Here is a 20,584-nt window from a genome sequence, read left to right as displayed (position 1 = left end):
TCACGAGACGAGACGTTCACGATGCGATGTTACCGTTAGGGGGTGGGCTAAGGCATAAGTGGAAGCGTTATAGGAACGAAAATCTACACAAATGTCTATAAAGTTGTTATTAAATCGGTTTTCTTTTATTTTACAGAGTAGAGCCTCTTTATGGATATTTATTTTCTTGATTATTGTCCAATGTCGAATTTTACTAGTATTTGTTCTAAATGTTGTCAAGATTGTGGCAAGAATCCATCCATACAAGAGGTAAGAAGTTTAGTCATATTTTCAAATTAATTTCCTTTCAATAACAAGAAAATTACTATGTTGCGGTATAGGTAGCCATTTGCAAGGAATAACTTTCCGTACATCAGGTTATCTTTACGGTAACGCTAGTCTTATATTATTTTGTAACCTCCTTATTCCTTAAGGATCTGAATAAATTATTGAGTACTAGCTATCCGCCCGCGGCTTCGCCCGCGTGGGATTTTGTCTGTCACAGAAAAACTTTATCTCGCGCGTCCCTGTTTCAAATACCGGGATAAAAACTATCCTATGTCCTTTCCCGGGACTCAAACTATCTCTATGCCAAATTTCACCAAAATCGGTTCAGTGGTTTAGGCGTGAAAGAGTGACAGACAGACAGACAGACAGACAGACAGACAGACAGACAGACAGACAGACAAAGTTACTTTCGCATTTATAATATTAGTAAAGAGTTTAGATTGAGGTCCAACCGTGCGATGTGGAAGTCATTGGGGGAGGCCTATGTTCAGCAGTGGACCACTGGTTGAAATGATGATGATGAGGTTTAACCCTAGGTTTAACTAAAAATCCCAGATCTTGGACCACGCCCTCACAATCGATGAGTTTATCTGTTATTACATGTCCTTTCTATTTTGAAAGTACATGTTTACATAACTGAGACGTGACGTCGACAGCCGATGTAGTTATAATTTACGCTAATGGGAACCGAACGTGAGCTCATTTGTTTTATTTGACTGGAATTTATTGGTAGAATAATAAGAATGTTATGAATAGCTGACAGTGCTGGTTAGCGTACCTACTCGTACATAGGTCAGACAATGACATAGTGGCACCTAGTTGTACTGGTTAGTTACTATTTTGTTCAGTAGTGGACGTCCTATGGCTGAAATGACGATGATGATGATTACTTTAGATAAACGTCGAGAGGGTAAATATGTTATTAATTGTTTTAAAAAGATTTTATTTCAAAAATCCCGTGAAGTGATAATTTTAAATCATAGATGATTTTTTTGCTTCTTTTTCTTTAAAAAAAATAAGATAAATGCTCCCTCTTTAGTGTGTGAAATACTATTTATATTATAAAACAATACAGATGAATATAGCCTATAAATGTTAATCTGGGTTACAAACAATAATACTGTAAAGTTTCAACAAAATCCGTTCAGCAGTATTTGCGTGAATAAGTAACAATTAACAAACATCCAGACATCCAAACTTTCGCATTTATAATATTAGTAGGATTATAATTTTTTTGCACCTCTGACAAGAGTCTCTACGAGCAAGCGTGAGAGCGTTGAAAAATAATTTAAATGCCCTTTATATCAAACTATTTATAACACGGAACCATTAGCAAATGTATCTAAGTAGAAACCTTGATATTTACATCACTTTTGGGACTACAATTGTTAACATTAGCAGTACAATAAAATATCCAAACAACAATTAACATGACGGGTCATGGCGTGGAATTTTATTCTTTTTGACATGACTTTGGCATAGCTAGCCATAAGTTCTTTTGGGCATCACTAAGGTAAACCTTATCTTGATCAATCTCACGATGGTATTGAATGCATAAAGTAAGCTACTACAGTTATCTTTTTATCATCATCAGCCGAGCTAGGATGCGCGCCGTGATAAAATCTTATCGATGATTTCAGACGACAAATGTATGGGTTTATCCCGTAAAATCGATAAAATAGCGTGAAAAACGCTTACCGCGGCGCGCATCCTAGGCCTACAGGTCATTTAGTTTCCACTGCAGTAGCACGACCCTAAGCAAGAGGTACCTAAATGGACGATTGGTCCAACATGCCCTACGCTAGCCACACGGGTTGGGGAGGCTTGGTTTTCGCATATTTATTATTTAGGTACTAGCGGCCCGCCCCGGCTTCGCACGGTTCCAATGGAATTTCTAGGCTTTTTGCTTCTATAAAATGCATGATTTATACATATAAACCTTCCTCTTGAATCACTCTATTAAAAAAACCGCATCAAAATCCGTTGCGTAGTTTTAAAGATCTAAGTATTGTCATAGGGACAGACAGCGGTAAGCAACTTTGTTTTATACTATGTAGTGATGATTTTTCTCTAGTTGCCTCTTACGACATTCACAGGAGCAGTAATTAAAACAATTTATGTCTTCTACCAAGCTTTAAATTGTGACGTTGCAGTAAGCATCATGCCAAATGCTTAGAATAGAAGAGAGTGCCTTATGTAATAGCGTTAAGTTTGCCTTTTGTAAGAACGTAGGTACATAGTTTCTGTAGGATAAAAATTTAAATAAATAAAACAATATTTTAATCATCTTAAATTTTTAAACGACATTGCTCATATTCTTTTAGCTATCGAGTGTACTCGATTCATTCACACGATCTCGACATTTCATAAAAGATGAGCTTTTTTATCGCATCTTTATTGAGCTTAAATGTCAAAAAGCTTGCTAAACCTTCGATTGAAATTCAACATGTCATCGCGCATAGCAAAAAATGTAGTTCATCCTATCTAAAAACGAGTTACTATAGCGTATTTATAACATTAAAATCTTACAAAGTTATTTCATGTTTTTACATTAATTAGGTGATCTTTTTGCCGCCACAAATTATTAACTTATTTATTGCAAGACACATGTTACCGTGTGATTTGCACTAATTAATACAAACTCAATACAAATTCACACAAATAGCTTATAAAATGTTCTATAAAAGTTGCAAAACGCGTACAGTTAGCAACAAAAGTCGTCGCCCTCTAAAAGAATAAGGGCGAAAATGACAAGGTAACGTAGTATCGTATGAACTAAATGTATCATTAAAACTAATTAAATGGTCAATGTAACAATAGGTCGAGGCACTGAGACTTGCGATATCTTTGTTTTATCTCGCTAATGTTTTTGCGTATGAGAGATTTTATAGGTGTCAAGGCTACGTGTAATGTGCTGTGGTTTCGTTGCGTTGTTTTTGCTGACGGTCGTAGTTTAATGTGTGGTACGAAATCGAATAGCTAGTAAATGTTTATTTGTCTTCAAAATAGTATAGTAATAACTATTAATTGTACAGGGTGGCCCAGGGAGTCGACGTTCAAAGCTACTATTTAGATTCCTTACATCAAGGTATATCTAAATCACCTACATGTAAGTTCTACGATTTTGCTTAGTTTAGGAGATAAGAATTAATTTTGTGATATATCCTTAAGTATCACCTACGGTTGGTTTTTAATTCTTTTCTCACTCTGAAAGCTTCTCTGGCGTAAGTAAGAAAAACAAACTACAAGTGCTCGCCAGAGTGAGAAAAAAAAACCAACTAAGTATAAGTGAAAGTTGAAGATAAATTATAAAATTAACTCTATCTCCTAAACTAAGCAAAATCGTAGAACATACATAAGGGTGATTTAGATACAACTTGATGTAAGGAATCTAAATTTTAGCTTTGAACGTCAACTCCCTAGCCACCCTGTATATTTAATATTATAATGATTAAGGTAGTTTAAGTAATTACGCATAGTTTCATATAACCTAACACTAAAGCTTACATTTATTAAAATTGAAAATTGAAATAAGATATTTTAGATTTGGAGCAGCATTATACAAAAGAGCTTTATATGAGCTTTTTAGTTTTCAAAACGCAATTGGTTCCATAGAGAAGTTGTTCACCCGACTGAGTCGCTATGTCATTGGGCGTTCGAATGCAAAGTGTTTCGAAGAATACCTCTAGCTAGCAAGTTCGAATTTAAATATTCAATCTACAACAAAATAGTCTTAAGAATATCTACATCAAGTTTTGAAACTTTTGAATGATTAAAATGGACGATAAGAGTGACATACTTTCAAAATTCCGGGATGACTGTAATGTAATTTTCGTCAATATTATTGTAACTAAATGTTACATAACATTCACTCAGAATAAGTATTTGTTTCGCTTTCATTATCCGTACGTCTGTCTGTACATTGTGCTTGAAGGATCTATAACACCGCCATTTTTGGAGGGAAAGCGAGATGATTTAGATTTGAAATCGATATTTTGATCGTTGTTCTATTGTGAGAGCAGACGGTTTTCACGTCGGCTGTCAGATGCATTCATTGAAAAGAATCACTGATTATTCTAGACTTATTGTCTGTGTAGATCTTTTAGATAGTGAGCTATGAGCTGGGATTCTTTTGTGCTGTAGAATCATAAAGGTAGAAGATTTTTTGACAATCTGGACTATGATCTCTCAGTATCTAATATCTCTTGTTCATTATCACTGACAGGTCATTTAGTCTCCATTTCAGGAGCAATACCAGGGGCATAGCTACCGCTGTATCACTGATACCATGTGACATGCAATAAATAATTTGAATTTGAATTTGATACGGGGCTTTCGGGCAACAGAGGCCATCAGTGCCAGATTTTGCATTAGTCAGGGCACTGACTAGGAAAGTGTTTTAGTCTAGTATAATTTTGCAATAACCTTTTTTTTAGTGAAAAGCGTCACCTTGATCCAATTACCTTTTTAGACGGGGCCCCCAACTTTTGATACCGGGCCCGTCTAAGGCACGCTACGTCACTGAGCACTCTCTAATTTACCAGAGACAAATGAAGTATCTGGCCTACAGGGCCATGGTCCCCGTGATGACCTAACGGGCTAGGGAGATCTGATGTTTTCATTAGTCGCCTTTTAGGATCCTATCTATTCACGCGGTAGCGTCAGTAGCGTGTCAAGCCAAGTTCAAGTAATAGAACTGACGAGCAGCACAAACCATTTGGAGCCACTTTTGACCCCCTCATAACTCAAAAACTATTTCACATAAACGTGTCAAATTCTATTCTACCAACCGCTTGAACCACTTGAATATTTCGCATGCGAAATCAAATCTACAAACTCAACAATTTCTAGCTATAGTTGTTTATAGTTCTCTCTCGCCTGATTACGAGTGACTTTGTGAAGAAATCAGACATTGTGATACAATGCTAAGCATTGATTAAAGAGTGAAATGGGGCATAATGACGAGTTGCGTTCGAATACTCTAATTGCGGAGTATCATTCGTAATACAAGACACAAAAGAACGAATACGAACTGAAATAATTTGCTGTTGTATTGAATAGATTTGCTCTTGATTATTGCTACTGTAAAAAGATTAGTCAATATTAAACTTATAATAAGGAGGTTTATAAGCTTGTGAGTTTCTTTGTAGGAATTTGGTAACGATGCATTACTCAAACTACTGGACTGATTTTGAAAATTCAGGCAAAGCCTACAAGTAGGTCCTAAACCTTATTTTAGCGGGCAAAGTTAACAACTATGTTGATGAATTCCTTTATTTTTCTTGGTCAATGAATCAAGTTCTCAAATTTTTTTATTTATTTTGGTTGTCACATTATTTTATTTATTTATTATCTCTTCAGACAAATAAATGTTGTTATTTTTATTACTATAGACATAATTAAATCAAAATTTATCAAATCTTGCACTGTAGGTCACCAGTGCACCTTACAAATACAATAACATTATGAAATACTTTTCCAAACCAAACAAAGGCGTTAATTACCGGTTATTTAACACAATTTCCTGCTACGTTTCGACTTAACCAAATGACTTAACACCACAAAATAGCTGGATTCCCGCGCCCCAGCGCTTTATCGCACAACATGGCGTCAAGTTATATAACAGTAATTGCGTGGGACCTATTGTGATGAAGATTAAATTATTAGGACACCTCGTCAAGACGGGAAAACGAACCGAATAGTTTGGGCTAGTGATGGGAGGTAGTATAGGTATCGATTGTGTTCGTGCATACTCGAGTCCAAAGCTCGATCAACTGATTGAATTAAAGACATGCGTCAACTTGGTAGCGAAATGATAGGGAGTCTATATCGTGTGTAACCACCACCCACTCCTCCCTACGTTTTTATTACAGGAACTAGGATTTGAAAGGATATTTTTTAGGTAGAGTAACTTTTGGGTCAGTATGAATGTAGATTGGTGTTAGTGGTACTTACATATTATTCTGTGTTATTAATTCTGTTTTGAGACAATTTCCAAAAGAGCTATTTTCTTCACTGCTTTGGGCATTCAGGTCTGAATGAATAAAGTGCTATGGATAGAGTTTTGAAATCGTTTATTTATCTAAAACGAAATGAACTGAACAATGACAGGATTCCACACTGTCCTATATTTTGAAGATCATGTAACGTGTACAATAAAAAATTTGAATTTGACGATTGCAGCCATCGCAGAATCTCGATGCGTACTCGAGTACGTACTAACTGTAGCGCACACTGCGCTCATCACTAGTTATAGTGCGTTGGATTTTAGGTCAGTATGAATGGTGGTATGTGGTCCACGCGTCTAAACGCGATGTTACGGTAACATACACGCAAATTAGTTGTCTTACTATGTCATTGTTGTATCGCTATTTAGCAATATGCGAACGTTTTTCGGAAAAACTGGCAATGACGTAATCTTAGGCTACTGTTTTCAAAATAGTAGCACGGTGGATTTGCATTCCTATAGGAGTAGTGAGTAGGTACTTAGCACTGATACCTTGTTAAATGAGTTTTAGGACCAATAATGTTTAATTAAACATTGTTCTTTTGTTTCTGGGAAAATGTGGGAACTTGATAATATTGACTAGGTTTAAGTTCACTTCTTACATTTTTGCCGAATTCTTGAGTCTTTTCGATCAAACAATGTCATTTTAATGAACGTGCTTTTCGCTACTAGTGGGTAAAAAATATATCACTCAATGCTAAAATATATCCTTTGAATCAGTGTCATTTAAAGGCACAGAAGTGCGAATAAAAAAACACAGAGGAACCATCCTTTCCTCGAAGCCATTCGGGACATTTTCATCTTAACTTAATTGTTCTTAGGTACCCTTGTAACTTAATTGTTCTAAGATAACCTAGAAGCCTGTAATTTCAGTGATTAAGTAATTTACAAAATCTGATACATTTAAATACATTTTTTCCTCTTTATTAAGTATTATTACTGACAGATATGGTTTGGAATTCAATAAGGTAATACAGAACGGTAGGTTTTACCTTATTAGTTAATCTTTACATGAGCAAATTAAGTTGCATCATGCAATCTGCTTTAAAATGTCGTCTTTGTAAACAAAGTTTCCAAGTTCAGCGACCCGTATGTATAAGGCGATCGTTTAATAACGCGGACCGGTTTGCACCGGTAACTACCGGTCCGAATGCCAAGGTCAGCTGTCAGACAAGGACGATTCGTGAATTTCCTGCTGATTTGAGTGAAAGTTGGTGATATACTTATCTGAGATTTAAAGTAAAAAGCTCTTAAAAAGTTGCTCTATCTAATAATACAAAGCTGAAGAGTTTGTTTTTTGTTTGCTTGAATCTCGGGAACTACTGGTCCGATTTGAAAAAATATTTTTGTGGTGGATAGCCCATTTTCGGCGATGGCTTTAGCCTATATGCCATCACCCTACAGCCAATAGAGGCTGAGCAGTAAAGAAAAATGTTACTAAAGCAAAAAAAAACTATTTTCACGCGTACACGAAGTCGCGGGCACAGCTAGTTTCAGGTAATGATTTAGTGTACTGACACTGGTTGTTTTACAAAACAATTAGTCTCAATTGCCCCACCTTAACTTTAACCGTAACTATAACTTTAACCGTAACTATAACTTTAACCGTAACTATAACTTTAACCGCTGTTTTTTTATTAACTTTGACAGACTTTTGACGTTTGTCAAAGTTAAAGTAAGATTGTGCAACCCAGCCTTAACTATAAAAAGTCAGTAACCAAGAGTTTACACAATTCGAAGTAAATAGCAATGCGTCTTTTAAATAATAAATAAACATGAAAATAATGCGATTAGCTATTTATCACAGTCTTAGCCAATTTAAAACTATAATTAATACGATCAAGTATTAGATAGTATTGCGTTGATTAAATCAGTGATTGATAAATACCGATCATCAGAAAAACTAACATCTACGTATGCGAAGAAGGTGCAGAATGTTCTATTACTAAACTTTAATTATCTACATTTCTCTACTTTATACAGGGTGTCCCAAAAAGTAGTGTCAAGCCGAAGCACTGAGGTAGAGCATCACTACGGCTATCTAAATCACTCCCATGTATGTTCCGCGATTTTTGATAGTTAAAGTTTTCGAGTTATGATTGTTTTAAATTTCTGTGCTTAGGCACTTTTTTGGTCACTGTGGCGGAAATAGACAACTATAAGGCCTGTTTTTTTATTATTAGATGAATACTATGCCTAGCTGATTCAGAAGTATTTTCATCCATAACACGAATGTAAACTAAAATCCTGTATGTTGTTAAAAAATCATATCTCGAAAACTATCAAAGTCACGGTGTTTTGGGTAGTCCTAGTGATGCTCTACCGATGAGCTTCGGCTTGACACTACTTTTTGGGACACCCTGTATTTCATAATGTTTCATTGATCTTGATTAATTGACCGATGATAGCTGGTTAATTGCTAGTTATTACCTACGAAATAAAATGTGAATAGACATAAATCTTCTATCTATCGATCGCATACTGACATAGATCACTAACTGGAATGCTAGAAATGATGACATCTGCCTACAAACAGATTCAATCATCATCTAATCTAACTAATCTACATTATCCCAACTAATATTATAAATGCGAAAGTAACTCTGTCTGTCTGTCTGTCTGTCTGTCTGTCTGTCTGTCTGTCTGTCTGTCTGTCTGTTACGCTTTCCCGCTTAAACCTCGCAACCGATTTTGATGAAATTTGGCACAGAGATAGTTTGAGTCCCGGGAAAGAACATAGGATAGTTTTTATCCCGGTTTTTGAAACAGGGACGCGCGCGATAAAGTTTTTCTGTGACAGACAAAATTCCACGCAGGCGAAGCCGCGGGCGGAAAGCTAGTGTCACAATAAATGTACTCGAAGAGAATTCTAGCATCTTACGTAATTATTTTTGCAATTTGGACCGTATTTTAAGTGTTATAAGAGCGATGTTTTGTGCAAATTCAACTGATGCTGATGACCGTACGACATGAGAAGATGGCCTTTGCAACACTGAATGTCTATGGTATCTCGTACAAACTTGGTACCGTCGGCAGACAAAATTAGAACATAGTTATCTATACTAATATTATAAAGCTGAAGAGTTTGTTTGTTTGTTTGTTTACTTGAACGCGCTAATCTCAGGAACTACTGGTCCGATTTGAAAAATTCTTTTTGTGTTGGAAAGCCTTTCTTATTTATCGCTGAAGGCTTTAGGCTATCTATATACAGTGTGAGTCACGTTAAAGTGTACATATGAAAATAGATGAAACTAGACCTATTTTTATCGACAAAAAAGAGGTCCAAAAATTTTTGAGATTTTTTTTTTATAGATTTTTTTTTCTTCCAATTACTTATTGTAAAGAAAACGTAATAACTTTTAAACTAAGCGGTATATCCTGATAAAATAAAAACAGTAATAATTCTACATAACAGGCGATACTAAAAAAATACATAAAATACACAAAAAATGCCAACAAATAATAAAAAATGATACTTTTTGAAAAAAATCTGCTTTTAAATTGGTGCTTTTTTGGTTATTTGATAAATTTCTCCAAAAAATGCCCCTATAACAGGTAGAGATGGGTTTCCACCCGGGTAAAAACCCACATGAGGGTAAAAACCCAATAAAAACCCGTTTCATTCCACCCGTGGGTGTTTACACCGGGTGAAAACAAATAATTTTATAATTATTTCAATTGGTATCTTTTCTTTATTTTTATTGAATTTTTCTCATTTAAGTTTATTGATTAATAAGTAATAAGTCAAATTTAACACTAATATGCATTTATATCGTGGCCAAATCGTAAAATTGATCACGTTATGATGATGTGACCAATTATTTTATAAAATGGTGTTATTTCAAGAATATTTGAACCGATTTAGAAGAAATTTAGTAAGAACACAATAATTTGTGATCATGGCAAGGACATGGAGGGGGGGGGGGGGGTCTGTCTGTCTGTCTGTTACGCTTTCCCGCTTAAACCTCGCAACCGATTTTGATGAAATTTGGCACAGAGATAGTTTGAGTCCCGGGAAAGAACATAGGATAGTTTTTATCCCGGTTTTTGAAACAGGGACGCGCGCGATAAAGTTTTTCTGTGACAGACAAAATTCCACGCAGGCGAAGCCGCGGGCGGAAAGCTAGTGTCACAATAAATGTACTCGAAGAGAATTCTAGCATCTTACGTAATTATTTTTGCAATTTGGACCGTATTTTAAGTGTTATAAGAGCGATGTTTTGTGCAAATTCAACTGATGCTGATGACCGTACGACATGAGAAGATGGCCTTTGCAACACTGAATGTCTATGGTATCTCGTACAAACTTGGTACCGTCGGCAGACAAAATTAGAACATAGTTATCTATACTAATATTATAAAGCTGAAGAGTTTGTTTGTTTGTTTGTTTACTTGAACGCGCTAATCTCAGGAACTACTGGTCCGATTTGAAAAATTCTTTTTGTGTTGGAAAGCCTTTCTTATTTATCGCTGAAGGCTTTAGGCTATCTATATACAGTGTGAGTCACGTTAAAGTGTACATATGAAAATAGATGAAACTAGACCTATTTTTATCGACAAAAAAGAGGTCCAAAAATTTTTGAGATTTTTTTTTTATAGATTTTTTTTTCTTCCAATTACTTATTGTAAAGAAAACGTAATAACTTTTAAACTAAGCGGTATATCCTGATAAAATAAAAACAGTAATAATTCTACATAACAGGCGATACTAAAAAAATACATAAAATACACAAAAAATGCCAACAAATAATAAAAAATGATACTTTTTGAAAAAAATCTGCTTTTAAATTGGTGCTTTTTTGGTTATTTGATAAATTTCTCCAAAAAATGCCCCTATAACAGGTAGAGATGGGTTTCCACCCGGGTAAAAACCCACATGAGGGTAAAAACCCAATAAAAACCCGTTTCATTCCACCCGTGGGTGTTTACACCGGGTGAAAACAAATAATTTTATAATTATTTCAATTGGTATCTTTTCTTTATTTTTATTGAATTTTTCTCATTTAAGTTTATTGATTAATAAGTAATAAGTCAAATTTAACACTAATATGCATTTATATCGTGGCCAAATCGTAAAATTGATCACGTTATGATGATGTGACCAATTATTTTATAAAATGGTGTTATTTCAAGAATCGTTGAACATAAAATTATATTATTGCATTAAAAATCTAATCTGTCTCTCATGTGATGCTTTTCGGTTATAGATTCATGTAGAAAAATGACAACACTGTAGTCTGTATGTATGACGAGTTTTGCTCGATTTTAGGCAAAAAACTGATTCATCTGTGCGTGATTCATATGGTCAGGGCCCTATATGAATCATAAAATAAATTAGTTTTTGATCTATCAAGCACCTAAAAAGTGTTTGTTAGCTAAAAATGATATCCCAGACTGCATCTCACTTAAGATCAGGTGCGATTGCGGTCTTGTTATGAATAAAAAAATCATTATCATTTTTATACTATGATTAATGTATGTGTTTAAACAGTAAATAAGTAGTATATCCGTTAAGCAAGCAACCATAACACAAGCATATTTGTTGCTTATTTTGTGGCTAAATGGCGCTGTATGAAATTGCCCAACGATTATTTATTTTTATTATAATTTCAGCTACACTTATGGCGTCCATAGCACATAATAATATACTGCTGAGCATAGGCCTCCAATGATTTCGAGATTAACTGATTGCCATTGCCACAACCTCTATAAGCTCATCTCACCTTCTTCACCTTATGGGTGGACGTCTTAACAACGATGGCTTGGATAAGTGATACATCATCCTATGATGATGTATCACTGATGTTGTTTTACTGACTCTATAGTCATCTAAAATACCTTAGTGCCATAAGATGAAAGTCTACATCCAGTGTGTGTTATCAGGGATGACATATTATACTGAAAAGTGGCCTCTCACTACTATGCAGTGGACTATGCTTGGTTTTTTTTATGCAATCGAATCTGAAATGAGGAGATCCATAAACGATCTAAAGTCGCATGGTGGCATAGTCCGATGTTTTAGCAAGCTGAAGTGTTAATGGGCAGGACACAGTATGCAGAACTGATGGCCGATGAGATAGCAAGTTTCTGGAGTGGAAGCCACGTGCCGGAAAGCTCAGTGTAGAACGTTCATCCACAGGAAGGCGCTGGATGCAGGCCGCTACCAACCGGTCATTATGGAAATTATTGCGGGAGGCTTATGTTCAGTAGTGAATCCTATGGTTGAAATGATTATGATGATGAAAAAATATTATGGATGTAGGTATACTAAAGTTTCAAAAAATGTTTTTCACGAATTTTGTGGAATTCGTTGCATTTTTTTCTCGTAATATTTTGATAACTGATATTTTTTTCATAACAACAGATCATTGTTTTTGTTATAATATGATTATTTTTTTAATATAGAGCCAATTGTACATAAAGATTTTAAATTTTATTCCTATTTTTGATTAATATGTAACAAATTCTGATTTATATGGGCACAAAATATTTGAACGTCGATATCTTGAAAACTACTTTAGAAAAACGAGTCCCTCATCCAAATATATGTTATTGGGTGTACCTATTTTCATGTGAGTCTATGTTACAGACCCAAAATTGAATTTGAAATTTGTCCATATGAATCAGCCGAAGAATGCAATTTCGAAGAAGTGCCCAACACTAGAACGCCCCCTTAGCAACAAATACCACTTCTCACTTTAAAAAAACGCTATTTTTGTTTTCACCCACCAGAATGGGTGATAATGGGTAAAAACCGGGTTTTTACCCAAATCACCCAGTTTTAACCCAATCGGGTGAAATGGGTTTTTACCCACTACCCATCTCTAATAACAGGTGGTTTTTATTACTTTGTATTATTCTCTATCGTATTAGGGGCCATTCATAAAGTACGTCACACGAATTTCATGATTTTTTGACCCCCCCTCCGTCCTTGTCACAGGTGGTCACATTTCTGAGACCCCCCCCTCCCTAGTGTGACGTAACATGTTTTGCAATTTCACATCGAAAAATTATTAAATTAACAGCAGTTCCGAAATTAGTTTTATTTCCATTTAAATTAAGTACATTTTTTTATGAAATCAACATTATATAAAATATTTAAAACAATTGAAATGTGATGTCACGAAACTTAGGACCCCTCCCACCCCTTGTCACACCATGTCACATTTTGTCAACCCCCTCCCCCCCTCTTTACGTGTGACGTACTTTATGGATGACCCCTTATCTTTGTAAAACCAAAAATCGCATGTCTCTATCCCTATCACAACAACGTTAGAAACGTCCAACTTACTCTACATTAGGAAGTACTTAGAAATACTTTAATAAGGCTTATGTATTTTGCATAATAACATGCTATTTCTCACGATGCTAAAAACTTTTGAGTATGCATTACACGCGGAAGGAAAGTCTAATACTATGCACTTTTATGTAGGTAATTAATTGTATACAGATTTACATCTAATATAGCAATTTGGTCTGTAATAAGTATGTAGAGACAGTTATATTGTTAAAATATGCTGTAATATCGCCTGTTGCTTTGATACGTCGCTTTATAGCCAGCGAAGGCCTAAGCGGTAAAGAACACTTATATTTGAATACTTTGAAATACGAGTAGAGAAAACAGAGATGTCATACCACCTTTTAGTTTTGTGTAGTTCGAAGTATAGTATTCTTTATTTAATTAAGTCTGAGTTTGACCTACATAGCTCATACATAGGGATAAGTCAATTAAAGTAGAAAACTATCAGTATCACAATTTCAAGACATTCAGATTACAGGAATAAATAATAAGAGAAGAAAGAGAAATACATATAACTTTTCACTTTTACAATTTTCACGGCGTACTATCAAATCAAATCGCTTTGAGCGGGTAGTCAGCTGTCAATTATGAAGCTGTAAGCCTAGGCGCAGATCACCAACTTTTAGTTGGCCGATAGTTGGGCCCGATTGTAATTTGTATGAAGAATCGGCCGATACCAAATCGGTGTAATGTGCGCACTTTCATACATCTCCATACTGATCAACAGCCCGACCCAACTATCGGCCAATTAAAAATCTATAGTCTGCGCCTAGGTTTAATGTAACATGTCTTGTTATCCATTAGAGAAAAAGGTATGTAATACATAAATTACGTTATATTTTTGTCGTTTTTGCTAGCCATACCTACTGTCGGATAATCTGTGTGTCCTTGAACTTTCGAATTGCGGCATCGGCTCGATGCACAAAATCACACACGCGCGAGCGCAGTGGAAGTCAATAGTCGCAGTGGGTCCACACCATATTAAGTCATTGACTGCCGAGACACTAGACACAATAGAAATATTGTTTTTCGAGGCTCACCGGAGAGGATAGTGCTATGGAGAGGTCTATATGCTTGGAGTTTCTTTACGAGATCGAATCAGAAATAAGGAGATCCGTAAACGAACTAAATTCGCTGACATAGCCCGATGGATTAGCAAGCTGAAGTGGCAGTGGGAGGGCACATAGTATGCAGAACTGACGGCCGATGGGGCAGCAAGGTTCTGGAGTGGAGGCCACGTACCGGAAAGATGGACCGACGACCTCATCAAGGTAGCAAGAAGGCGCTGGATGCAGGCCGCCACCAACCGGCCATTGTGGAAAACATTGGGGGAGACCAATGTTCAGCAGTGGACGTCCTATCATGGCTGAAATGATGATAATGATGATGAGGCTCACCGGTGAGCCGCGTGACGGCCAACGGTAAAAGTCTAAACTTTAGACCCTATATAGTATTTTTCTTTAGATTTTGAAGTATTGGTCCGAGGACTAGCGTGCCTTTCGAAGGGGGAAAAATCTGTTTTTTTTTAGATATCAAACTACATCTTGTACTAAACTCTTACATTAATATTTTACTAAAAGCCAAGGGAGCTTTGTAATGTAATTTTTAAAATTATTCTGTTTTTTGTCATTGCTGTCAAAATTCATTATAAGGAACCACTTGGGCCCAGTTTTTTTACCCGTAGTTACTGACCCTTAGAAGGTATTGGGGCTCGTACATAATTACGCTCTTCGAGTTTAAGTTTATTGTGTCCATGTGTAAACAATCACACGGTAGGCGGCGATTGTCTATGACGCATTGTCATTATCTGTCGATTTAAGATATGGAGGCACCATAGACTACGACAGAAATATTATTACATACAATCTATGACCTAGTTAGTAAGTAAAATATTATGTAGATAAGTTAATAAAATTTTGTTACTTTTAATTATAACCTCGTCTAGTAAATTAACCTTAAACTTTAATGTAGTACCTATTAGTGATGACATTTGATTGAAACAATTTGTGCAATGTCAACATATAGCAATTGTAGTGTATACAGGATGTAGTTTGATCTTTGATAATTTTAAGCTTCTGTTTATATCATTTTAAGGCTAAGTTGCACCATCTTACTTTAACCGTAACTATGTATAACAATAACCGGTACTTTTTTATAGAGTTTCACAGATTCCAGACGTTTGTTAAAGTAAGATGGTGCAAGTGCAACCAAGTTTTTAAGTATTAACGAGGATGTAAAATTGAGCTATACTATATTAATTAAAGCTATTTTGGTAACTTAAGTAACTATTGTCATTTAATTATGTTTAAAAAACAAATCAGAATTCATTTTATGCCTAAATAAGTCATACATATTACATACCACTACCTGTATATCAAACTAATATGACTTTTAGACGGCTTAAGTAATGTGTAGACCGGTTGATATTTTAAAACCTAGGCAGCAATTATGCAAGCACACTTCCCTTAGGCTACTGGTTTTAGCCAAGTCAAGGAAGAGAATCGTGTGAGATTAAAATATTAAACTTACGAGTACAAAGTTGTTTATCATGTTTGTAAAACGGCAAAGTTTTATTTAATTAGGAAGCCAAGAAAAATTTATACCGGATTTAAAATAAAAGTTTCGAAAAGTTATGACAAAACATTTTAAAAGCTAGTTAGGAGCTTTTAAAGGTTATAAAGAAATCAAACAAGTAATAAATACTCGTATACTTATATTCTCTTTCTGTTTCTGCTCTTCCACGACTAGTTAAATAAGATAACATAAGTTAATGTATTAATATATTATTTTTAAGAGTCCCATACTTACAACAATTTTAGAATAATTGCGACTCCCTTAGAAGCTTACGAATATCCTAATAAGGAAACGAAAAACCCCACATTATACAAAACCTATTTGAATACACACACGTAAGAATCTAGACACTCATTATTCTGTGAGAAATTTTCCATCATCGTTAATTTTTCGCTGACACCTTTAGAAAGTGTCAAAATGCTCCAAAAATGTGAACTATTTTAATAAGCTTTATCATTTTTTGATCTTATAACGCGTTGGGTCACGTTGCACAATGTCAGCCATTAATAGTTATTTACATAAGACACGCGTTAAAACAATAGAGTTGTGGGAAACAGTAGTGAGAGACGCGTTGGTTTAATTGCACGGTTGGAATGGTCATGATTTGAAGATAACTTGGAGTTGATACTTTCTAGGTCCATGTTGAGCTAAAAAGCAGGTCTAGAAACCTTCATTTGGTTTTTTAAGGGTATGTTGTGAAGGATCTGGCTAATTTTAAAATGTACCTACCTACCTAGTACTTGATTTTTTCCATGATTTTGGATGTTTTCTATTTTGTTTACAATTTCTTAAGTTATATGAAGTTTTCTGAATATTCACTGATATGACAGACATGTATCATCCTAGACTGCATCTCAATTAACACCAGGTGCGATTGCAGTTAAATACCTGCCTAGTCATGCATAAAAAATGACACACTTTTTTATCACTTTTTTCTATACTAACATGCGCTGAAAAAAGGTAGACTTACCAATTCGTTCGTACAGTTGTGTTTTCTTCAGGATCAGTCAATTAAAACCTGAAAAAGGAAAGACAGTATTAATAATAAGACCGTAAAAAGTAAGTTCTCATTCAAATTTAGGTTAAGATAGGTATCTTAACCTAAATTAAGTAGGTACTTATCACTTAAAAATAATTCCCAAATTATAACTAAAAAAAGGTTTCTCAACTCTTTTGACGATTGTCTGTGAACAAATTATGTGTCTATTCTTCAAATACTGTAAGTATGTACATTGTACAGTGAATCCAGTGAAAGAAATGAATCAAACAGCTATTACAATCACACTAAATTAGAAGGGCTAATAAAAGCTTCAGCTAGCAATAAGTTCCGGCAAGCTTTCACTCTTCTTCCGCATTGAGGAGTAAGTTAGGGAAGTACTTTCGACCTCCACCTAGGCCATAAGTCAGGTGACATCTAAATCAAGAAACCACTTAACCTTCTGACGAGCTTAACTCGTGACGAGTTTGCATACCTACTTGATTTGATAAAGAAAAATAAGTTTTATTTAACTTGGATCTAAGTATTGATATGAATTTTCGCGTAGTGATGATCTGTCATGAATTAATTAAGTTGATTTTCATTTCAATGTTTTTCGTTCTATTTTTTTTACAAAAAAATACATGGGCATTTATTTGCCTTTCATCCTTAACCACAGATAACGTAATTATTCACTGTTCTGTTTTTTTATATCTTTGCAAATAATTCTAACAACGGCACATCTCTAATTGCGACATTATAGGTAATGCTTAGTTTGTCTGTTTTGGAAATACTTCTTAAAAACCATTGTAATAAGTACAATAATTATTATGAAATGTAACTATTTGTAAGGCGCACCAAATTTAGTGCGGGTTCAAACATTACCTCAGAGAACACTACCGTGGCGGAAGCAAAAGAATGATGATAAGGCACAAAGTTATGGCGTGTGAACCCTAGGCTGGCTGACAGGGCTGTCCAAAAAAACTGCACTTCTATCTATCAGTATAATTATTATCGACACAAAAGTTATTTAAATAAAGATAATATAGTTATTAGCTTAAAAAGAACAAAAAATTTCCGAATGTTTTCATTTGAGAACATTTCCTCCAGCAACTGGGCCCATTCTAAGATTCTAGAGTAGATTTTCATCGAATTGGTGTTTAATGGAAGCTAGAAGAAAAAATATAAAAAATTTAATCCAGTGACTTGGCCCGTGGTCCAAGCCAAAAGTGGGTTAAGTCACTGGAAGATTCCAACGATAGGGAAAGCTGGAAAACTATTTTCTCGCACATAAAGTTGTTAGCACGGCTAGTGAAGAATACTCGTAAACCTGACACTAAGCATTATTTACAATCACTTCTACAACATGCTAATAAAAGCTGGACTATTGTGAAGAAACAAAAATACTCGTTAATTGGCAATATATCATGAAAATATGTATAGGATGTGTTTCCCACAGAGCCATTGTCAGTGTGTCAATCAACAAACAAAAAGTAAAGATCAACTCATTAATTATCAATATTCCCATCGATTTTGTGCTAATCGTTAATATTATTTTACATAAATATGTTGATTATTACAATATTTGATAGATCATTACATCAACATCGTTAGAGTGGTAAAGTATGTGTAACTTTTTGTTTTTATTGAATTGTGTCGTTTTTCTTCTGTAATAAGTATCTACAAATAGTTAGTATATTAGTAACATAAAGTATACACTTCATGTAACATCAAAATGATGAGGCAGACGTTTAATATAGCTAATCTATGCAGTTTTTCATGTACTGCATAGTTTCAGCACATCATATTAAATTGAGTTTCTATGCAACTGAAAACAGCTTATATTTTTCTAATTAAATCACTAACGACCAAACTGTAAATAGAGTTGCAAAGGTGGAAACGGGAGTAATCCTAGTTTGAAAATACTTTTTAATGTGGATATCAGAAAAAGCAACTAAGGGTGGGGTTAACATCAGTTCAGGCCTCCCCAACTTATCTGACCATCCGGGAGTGTAAATCAAATCCTCCTTTTGCCTTAGTAACTTTATGAGGTTCATGTTGTTACAGCGAAGACTAAATGGCCGACCTAGATATTTAACTATTTCTATAAACAGTTACTAAAGGAATACTTCATCATCTGTCAACCCTAGAGACATCTCTCATGACCCGACTTGGGCAAGCGGTCTCCGGTGTTTCGCCACAATCTGTCGATCGGGGATCATCGATTGCGCTGCCCTATTTTTACCCGCCATTTATGGTATCCGAGATTAAAACCGATTATACGTTCGCTGTTTGATATTGCCGAAGGTTGGCAGAACGGAATTGTGTGACAATAAGAGATACGATAAACTAAAGCTTTTGTTTTCAAAGCATTTTAAAGAAATGAGTTCAAGCTTCGCATCATCATAGAAAATTACACCTACCTACCAATTCCAAACAACTGTCCTCTAGTTTGTCTGAAAGAGAACGCTTTATAGCGATAAGACCACCTAAATTGAACTGTATCTTTTGTTTTATTATTCTTGTCTTGTCGTGTGTGCTGTATGATAAAGTGTTTTCTATCTATCTGGATAAAAAGTAGTCACATCAAATCAAATGGTTTTTTTTATTAATCTTTTTGGTTATTCAGTACATAGGCCCTTTCCAGGGCAATACGTCCCAAATATACATAGTTTGCCCTACTACCACTTCGGGCGCGGTGGGCAACCCTCTAGTTGGGTTCGCCACTGATCGGGCGCCTTATGCGCTCGATACACGGCCCGATCGCGAACGTCGGTCTGCGACCGACGATCGCCAAACGGCTAGAGTACCTTCTGTACTCGCCACTCTGCCCGGTGAAGCTGGAAAAGCTCCTCAAGCTACCAGCGCGCGTCCCTTCAAAAAAAAATCCACTTCGGGCGGGACAACATATTATGGGCTGGTGATGAGAAGAAGTGGCGGAAGAAACTCAGTTACCTTTGTCTATTAGTACCTACTATGTAGTACAACTCAAAATACTTATTTTTATTGAAACAGTAAATACTCATAGCTAATGTGATTTTAACTCAGATTTCGTTATTGGTAGATACTTATCAATTTATGAAGTCTGAAGAATATAATTGAATTTTCATTAATAATGTAAAGTAATTTTTTTATTTTATTTATTTATTTTCACACATTTACATTAGTTAAATTAGATATTATGACTAAGAACGACCAAATTCACTTATATTGGCGGTAGCTTTCAATGATTGTTTTCCCAACCAATTTAGAATTGATTTGCGATGAAGTGAGTTAATATTCGCTAATTGATCCAATTAAATAAATAACTCACTAGTAGGTTATCCTGCCAGGTAAATTATTGGTACGCATTTATAGAAAGGCCAGGCTTAAAATGACATTTATTGAGGGACTAGCTGCCGCCCGCGACTTCGTACGCGTGGATCCCGTTTCACCCCCTCAGGGATGGAGTTTCGTAAAA

General features: G+C 35.2%; 1 protein-coding gene across 2 annotated transcripts in view; it reads right to left on the bottom strand.

Annotated features, from left to right (window-relative positions):
- thw (chitin-binding domain protein thawb) overlaps positions 1 to 20,584 on the bottom strand; it is a 94,725-nt gene that overhangs the window by 49,903 nt on the left and 24,238 nt on the right. For both annotated transcript variants that reach the window (XM_028307201.1, XM_028307200.1), the window contains exon 3: positions 17,119 to 17,166. The gene's annotated coding sequence lies outside the window, so the exon portion shown is untranslated. The remainder of the gene's footprint in view (positions 1 to 17,118; positions 17,167 to 20,584) is intronic.

This window comes from Ostrinia furnacalis, unplaced genomic scaffold, assembly GCF_004193835.3.
Source record: "Ostrinia furnacalis isolate ACB-3 unplaced genomic scaffold, ASM419383v2 OfSCF2106, whole genome shotgun sequence".
NCBI classification, from domain to species: Eukaryota; Metazoa; Arthropoda; class Insecta; order Lepidoptera; family Crambidae; genus Ostrinia; species Ostrinia furnacalis.
This window is presented reverse-complemented; position numbering and strand designations above follow the sequence as displayed.